General features: G+C 33.5%; 1 non-coding gene across 1 annotated transcript; it reads left to right on the forward strand.

Moving 5' to 3' along the window:
- The first annotated feature begins 6,572 nt into the window (after positions 1-6,572).
- TRNAR-ACG (transfer RNA arginine (anticodon ACG)) lies at positions 6,573-6,645 on the forward strand. Its single transcript has one exon. It is a non-coding gene; the product is annotated as a tRNA-Arg (tRNA).
- Positions 6,646-8,038: the final 1,393 nt, after the last annotated feature.

Consider the following 8,038-nt stretch of genomic DNA (forward strand, 5'->3'; position numbering starts at 1 on the left):
AAGGTGTAAGGAGTACCACTTTGCTGAAGCAAATGTAGCCTACATTGGTTTCAAATTGGATCAATCTCAAGGATATAAGAAGGTGTGGATTGAGGGAGATTCCCTTAACATTATCAACTGATTGAGGATGGCTTAGGAGCCTAGATAGAATATCCATGGGCTGATATCTAATTGGATAGCTATTTTGGAGTCTTTTGATTATTATTTTATACATCATATTTTCTAAGTGGGCAACCATGTGGCAAATTTATTTGCCAATGTTGGTGTTGCTAGGGACTCTATCCATTGGTGGGGAGTTAATAACACCCTCCCCATTGATGTTAAAGCCTTAATTTTTAATGATTCTCAAAATTGCTAGGTTATTTATCCTTTGGGGTGGCATGAGTTTCTTTGGTTCCCTAGGTTTGACTCTTGGTCTAAGTTGTAGTTGGTATTTCTATGTCCCCTTACCACTTTGGTATTGTAAATTTTTGAAATCATTTCTTGATAAGGTGGCACTTCCTTACACAGTCATTATTACCCCTTGTCACTTCAGTATTGAAGTCACACAGATTCTGGATAGTTTTGGCACTCTTAACCTATTTATTCTTTGGTCTCTAGTTAATTTTGGCATTTCCCTTGTTAGCTCTATCTATGTTCATACTATTAGCTTTCCTATTCACTTATTGGGTGGTCCTAGCAAGATCATGGGTGGGGACAAGAGTAGGATGAAGCCTACATCCCGTGATAAGTGATAGAAGGACCCTAAAATTTGGAGTAAACTCTTTGCTAGTAGCATTACCCCTTATATGTAGAAGCTACATGGCATTGACCCGCTTGCCACTAAAGGTTTCATCAAAGGATGGAAGAATGGGATGATGTCTATGTTCAAAATGGATTTGGTTATATTTGAGGACTTGATTGTGTGTGTTATGGGCCTCTTGACTAAAGGTAGGAAGATTTTTAGAGATCTTAAAGAATTTGAAGATGTCATTGCCCTATTCTTCAAAGATGATGAAATTGACAAGGTTAAGAGGATGAAGTTCGATGGTTATGATAGAGGTACTATCAAACCCTCTTGGGCTGAAATTGTTGAGGTTTTAATGAGGTTTGTCACCCTTGATGGCCATTTTACCAATTTGTATGGGCACTACTTCATTCTTATTAATCATTTTCACCATATGAGGATGGTGTTGTTTCCCTTCTATCTCTTATCTTCTTTGACTACTGGCATTAATTATCATAAGAAGAACTCCACCTCTCATGTGGAAAATCTTCCATTTCTTAGAAGGTTGCATCAAGTTTGTGTAGTTGTTGTCACCATGCCAAAGCAAATCTTAATTTGAGGGAATTTGTCTATCTGAGTTTCATCCATTGTTATCATTGTCCTTAAGATCAGATTAGATCTCTAAACCCTTATCTCTTTTATCTTTTATTTTTCCAAGTGAGTTAGTATAGTTTCAACGTTCCAACGAAGTTCAAGCAAAACGTAATCCCCCTAAAGTCCCCTTAGTCCAAAAACAACATTAAATTTGTGAAACATGTTAGGGTCCATTAATCTAATATGTCCATGGATTTAGAGGATATGGATTCAGAAGGGAAAAAAAGAGTGGGTTGATTTGGGCATTAAATGGAAGTTGATCTTTGGGAAAGGCTCGAAGAAATACTCTACATCTTACATTTTTTGTTCTAATAGTTTTTTAGTTGATGAAGATATTGAGGAGATTAACTCTATTTTGGATTCGATACCTAATCTTGATAGTAGGGCTATGTCTAGGATTAAGGGGAAAACAAAGGAGATTAGGGATGTTCAGAGCTTAGAGGTGGGGGAATATTCTAAACCTAGGATTGCTAATAAAGTGAAAGTAGGGAAGAAAGCTAAGAAAGGTGATGGGGATGTGGTGGAGAGTGGTGCTGCAACTCTTGAGAACTAGGTCCTATGAGGGATGATCTAAGTATTGAGGAGGTTGTTGTTGCCAAAGGTGAAGTGAACCCAGGTTTACATCTTTCGACTGGTAACGAGGTATTGGGGGTTGCTAAGGAGGCGCCTTGAAGCAAAACCTATGGAGATCGTTGCCATTGAAGATGTAATGATACTCAAGTTAAATAGTCTACTAAGAAATAGGTCGATCTGGCCAATTGGTTCATCTCTAAAATTAGCCTTCTTAAAGTGAGCATGAATTCCCTTTCTATCAGGATTGATGTTATGAAAAGTGGTGGTAATTGGAGTTTGGGTAATGAGGACAAAGTGAAAATGTTGGCCTTAGTTGATGAGGTGGGAAAGGATGTCAAGACTATGAAAATTGATCATGAAAAGAGGATTATGTTGTTGGAAGACACTATAAGGAAGTTAAGTAGCGGAAGAACTTCCTACACTAACTTGAGAGGAGGGTAATGCAAAAAAATTAATAGATCATAACAATAGTTACATAAACTTAACAAAAATAGACATAATAACATGCATACCACAACGTAGTGATTTATGTGGGGAAAACCCTTTCAGGAGAAAAACCCCACACTCCAAAAGCCACCCAATATTATTCAGAAATCAATAACAAATTACAATATACTTGCAGAGCAATCTCTTCATAAGAGTACCACCAACCAAAGATTCATAGGTAACTCAACAACCATAAGACTCTTACACACAACCTCTATCTCACACACCTCATATATAAGATATACAATACAAGAAACCGCCAAACGGTATTAAAAAACCATGGGCTAAAACCACCCAATAAAGAAGAGCCCACCTTATCTCCAATATAGATGTCCTATGATGTGTTAAAACACACATCAACACATGTTCCTCCCTTTTACAACTCATTTATGTACCCAATGCATTTTATATTTCTTATTTCAAGAGTCCAAACTTCCGAAGGACATAACTTATGAACTGGGTGTTCGATTAACGAACTGTTTGATGCATCAGAAAGCTTGTGAAGTGATATAACACCTCATAATAAGCCATGACAATTATGCCCACTTTTTAGGGAATTTTTGGAGGGTCTAAAGTCCTCAAAATTAAATTTAAACCTTTCATCGCACCTTCCAAAAATGAAAACTTCAATATCTTCAAAACTAGCTATGATCTTGCGACAAAAAATTACCAACATGCTTATCTAGCCAATCCAAAGCTTTGGGGAGAATTTTGCACCATTTCATGCTCAAATAAAAACTTACTATAAATAGCAACCTCATGTAAATGCAAGGTTGAGACACCACTTTCCCAACATACATTGCAAACAAGGTTCACAGAAATCTTAATATTATGGTGAGTGTCAGCCAATCTATTCCCCAGAATAGTGTTATGGGTCTCTATATTCTTAATGAGAAAGAACAAGACCTGAGGATGGGTCATAATTTAGAAAAGGGCAATCTTACAGGAGACCTAGAGGATACTATTGGGACCAATGTTGGTGTTGTTGGAAATGTTTTTGATCAAGGTAAAAAGGTGCCAGTTAAGGCATAGGGATCTTCTACTAGGACACAAAGCCAAAAAAAAATTTTGGGTGGTCATTCTTAGGTCATCTAGGAGGTGATGGATCTTCATGACTACCTTATTTAGAAAGATCTGGAAGCTGTAAAAATTATCAAGGAATTATAGTAGGTTGGTTAGGGTTTGTGTCCCTCTTTTGGTCGGTATTTATTCTTGTGGTTTTGTTGATGTTGATGGTTGGTTGTCGGGTCTTGTTTGTTTTATGTTTTTTTGGTAGCATTTTGATCTTGTAAAGTGTTTTGGGGCTCCTTCAAAACCTATTTTATCTTAATAAAAAACAAGGTGTAAGGAGTTAGGACATCACTTTGCTTACAGATCATATAGAGCTTGGACGCAAGAATTAGAGAGCACCAAGAAAAGGGTTGGAATTGAGGATTACTATGTTTTTTTAAATAGGTATTTAATTTTCTTTGTAGGTTATTTTTAGGGTTGTATGATTTGTTTTGTAGAGAGAAATCCATGTCAAAAATTTCTTAGATTTAGATATTGATGTTGCATGTCATTATGTAGGTCTTAGCATGTGTATAGCAATGTAGCGTTGAAATAAAATTTAGGATTGAAGTGTAAGAATGTTTCCTATAATTTTTTGTGGTAAAGATAAATGTCTAAAGTTCATAGTTCCTAGAGAGGCTCTGTCAAATTTTGGTTGGATCAAACACATTTATATTAGTTGTGTAATTTGAATGAATTCAGATCTATTTTTGAGTCTTATCTTTAAATTAGAATTAATCCAAGTGGTTTCATGCATGGCTATTGGAGTTGTGAACTCTTTTGGGTAGATCTTGAATGTTGGCTACAAGGAAAATGCCATTCATTTTGATTCCTATCCTTGACTCATCACTTGGCCTCATCTAAGAATTCTACATATTTTATCCATCTTTAATCTTGTACAATCAACAAATGAGGCTTGATTAACATTAAGTAAGTCAATATGATTTTCATTGACCAAAAACAATATTCTCAAGATACTTCTCAGCACTGTGGGTCCCATAAGCATATATATTTGTAGGTGTATAGACTATAAAAAATGGTTACATTAGAGGATATAAATGTGGTTAGGAGGAAAAAATTGTGCCACTCAAGATTAAACCACACATGGTCCCCCATCTAGATACTAGACATAATTTAAAATTAAGGTTAAGACAATACTTACAATAATGATCCAATATCAAAAGGTGGAACCTAATCATTAATCATCAACTATAAAAAATATCTATTACCAACTATTATATTAGATTAATATAGATAAACACCCTTAACCATCTGATTCACTTTATCATTTATTAATCTCAACTCCTTTATCTAAAGTTGAATTTTAATCTCTAATTTATCATTTAATTTTAGCTCATAAATATTATATGGATTAATTTATCTCTACTCTGGTGATAAATATAATTCACTTGTTTGAGCTTTTTACCTTCTAAACTTAAAAAACTCAAAAACTCAAAGTTCAAGAACTAGATATGTAAATCAACACTAAATGCATAAAACATTTTAAAGCCAAAAATATTATATAAGAAATGACTTGTGAAAGTACTATTCTAGTTAGATATTAATAATTCAATAGTTATATAAGAGGTGTGAGACCTTGAAATTAATTTGGATATAACATACACAAAAAATTTAAATATATAGAAATTGATTTTGTTCATTGTATATAAGATTTCTTAGTGTTGTTCATATTTTTTATTGTTGGAAGATGGCAAGGGTGATTGACTAAACATCTTTCTTGATGGTGACATCTCGCTATTGAGAAGACCTAAACCATGCTTTATAATTAATTAGATGGTGGGTGATTTGGTCATTTTTGCACCATGCTTTCCTTGGTTCTATCAACCCTTTGTTGTAAGCCCCTTCTAAAAGTGACTTCATGTTAGCAATTGGTCATGTGGGGGGCTCGATGTGACTAGGCATCTATTGTCTTATCTTTTATTTGCATTTATTTTTGTTTGTGTTTTGTGACCTTCATTGTGTTTTGTGTTTATTTACTTATGTTGTCATGTGTAATGAGCCTACCATGTGTCACCATCGATTTTAACACTCAACAATCAAATTCACAACTGCAGTTAATTAGGCTCAAGAATCATTCTTTCTTATCAGTTTGTGACACTCTTATGTATTATAACAATTCATTTATTATTTATTAAGTGTTTCAATTACATTTATAGTCACTGTAAGTGAGAATCTAGTATTTTCGGGAGGATGGTGGAGCAATAAATATGAAAAGAGTAGACATCTTAAGCTCCACTTGCTACACCTAGTTTATAACTTATAACTTTCTTAAGAAAATGTAATTCCCCTTTCAAGTAGATTGCAAGGCCAAGCCCTCATATATTTACTTGCTTGAAAACACAAGAGATGCTCCATAAGTTTATATGAGGGTTGTCTTACCATACACGATGAAATTTTCTTACTCGTGTTATTTATCATTTAATTCAACATCCATCTTGTCAAATGTCTTTAATATGAACACATATCATAAAAGGCACACTCTTGTGTTAGATTTAGTTCATACCTTGATCTCTCCATCTATATTTATTTTCATTCACACTTATTCCCCCACATTCACTATTTATTTCTCATATATTTTACAAACTCCTTGAAAACATTTATAAACATGATAATCCTTACAAATGCACTAGATATTAAAATTAAGAGCCAACCAACTCCTTCAAACATATACTATTTTCATAAAAGAAAAAAAAACAATGTCCTTATAAAGATAATTATATTTCTTAATTTCTATATCTTTAACCATATTCCAAATGCTTCTAATAAATCTAAAAAAATAAAAACCATGTCTTACCATATTACTATTAAAATATGATATCTATTAATTTTTTCAATTTTTTTTATTTTAGCTTTTTTAAAAAGTGATTATATAGATCTAGAGAGTTCCATGTCGGCAATTTGTAAATTAAAGTGGGATTGCTAATGACAAAAGTGAAGGCTTAGCTCGTAAGGGAGGGAGCAACCAATTTGAAATATAGAGACCCGTTATAAAATTTTACGGTGACGTTCATTTTCGTAGATGGCAGAAACTGTAGTTTTTATCGTCATTATAATAAACTTTTATCTAAGTTGTTATCAATATGACTCTGTGGCCCAATGGATAAGGCGCTGGTCTACGAAACCAGAGATTCTGGGTTCGATCCCCAGCAGAGTCGATTATATTTTCGTACCATTTTCTAGCAAAGTTCCAGTTGATCTGGTTGAAATGTCGTTTTCGATATAGTTTTGTAGTGTGCATGAATGGTTTCCTAAGCCTGCAAGCCTGCAACGAGTAATCTTACCGTCTCTATGTCTCCATACTTCTGATGAATTGAAAGACTAAGCATAATTGTTAAGAGATATACTTTTCATTAGTTAATTAATTAATCATATTTGTATACATATTATGGAAGATTCTATATCATTTATAAAAACATTTTTGTTATTCAATATCCCAGCATAAGTCTTAGCTTGAAATCTTTTCTAGTGAGAATTAAGTAGTAAGGGGTATCCATTCACTAAATTCAGTTGGGACATAATCGCAACCTCATTTCTAATGATGTTGGGGGCCCTTGCATTCAACAAGACTTGATCCATGTTGGGCTCACTTAGAGCCATTCAACTTCACTTTGGTTGACTACATAATTAATTTGAATATTAAAGTTGACTAAATATCACAATGATAAATGATATTTTAGAAAAAATAAATGGGAGGTGGAAGGTGCATTTAGTTGTGAAAATTATGATGAAAAATACTTGCTATTGGAAATTATGACATATTTAGAGTTTTTTGGAGATTGATTCTACACTCTGTGGGATCTAATCTATGGGGCACAAAAATGTTCTAAGGTTTTGATATTGATCTTTTTGTTTGTGTACTGCAACCTAGTTTGCACTTGTCTCTATTGTCTATTGAAGCATAAGGATTGACAATATTTACAAATACCTTAGTGAGATTGCTTAATTGCAAGGGTTCACATTCTCCTTGGTTAGCCCCCTTGAATGACTCACTTTATAACCTTGGATAGGTGTTGACAGACAATAAGAAAGCATGCAAGTGAGCTAAATCCAAATTTTGATGCAAGTATTATTCTTTTCAGTGCTTTGATTCAAATGTTCCTATGAATGCTTCTTGTGATGTGGATAATGCTTAGTGATTCTCAGATGATTCTAAGAAAATTCCTTGATGTGTTTAGATGTTCAAATGATTGTCTCTAAAAACCTAAGCACAAATTATTACACAAAAATGTACCAAGTTTTTTTGAGCAACTACTAGGAGTCAACAATTGAATTTTTTAAATTAGGAAATTTAGGTCAAATTTGTGTTGTGCAAGATTTCTCCAATTGAAAGGAAGATAATATGTGGAAAAGTTTCATACACGGATTTAGAGAACAAACATGTGCAAAAAATATGATATAAAATATTACATATGAACACAATTAAACCCCTTACATAATGATCTATCCTACAAAAACTCTTTTTAAAAAAAAACACCTCCTCCAAACTTTGAACCAATGTATCAATCAAGATTAAAAATTTGTTACGATATAATCTAGGCAAGGATCCTT

The sequence above is a fragment of the Cryptomeria japonica genome, chromosome 10 (genome assembly GCF_030272615.1).
Source record: "Cryptomeria japonica chromosome 10, Sugi_1.0, whole genome shotgun sequence".
In the NCBI taxonomy this organism is placed as follows: Eukaryota; Viridiplantae; Streptophyta; class Pinopsida; order Cupressales; family Cupressaceae; genus Cryptomeria; species Cryptomeria japonica.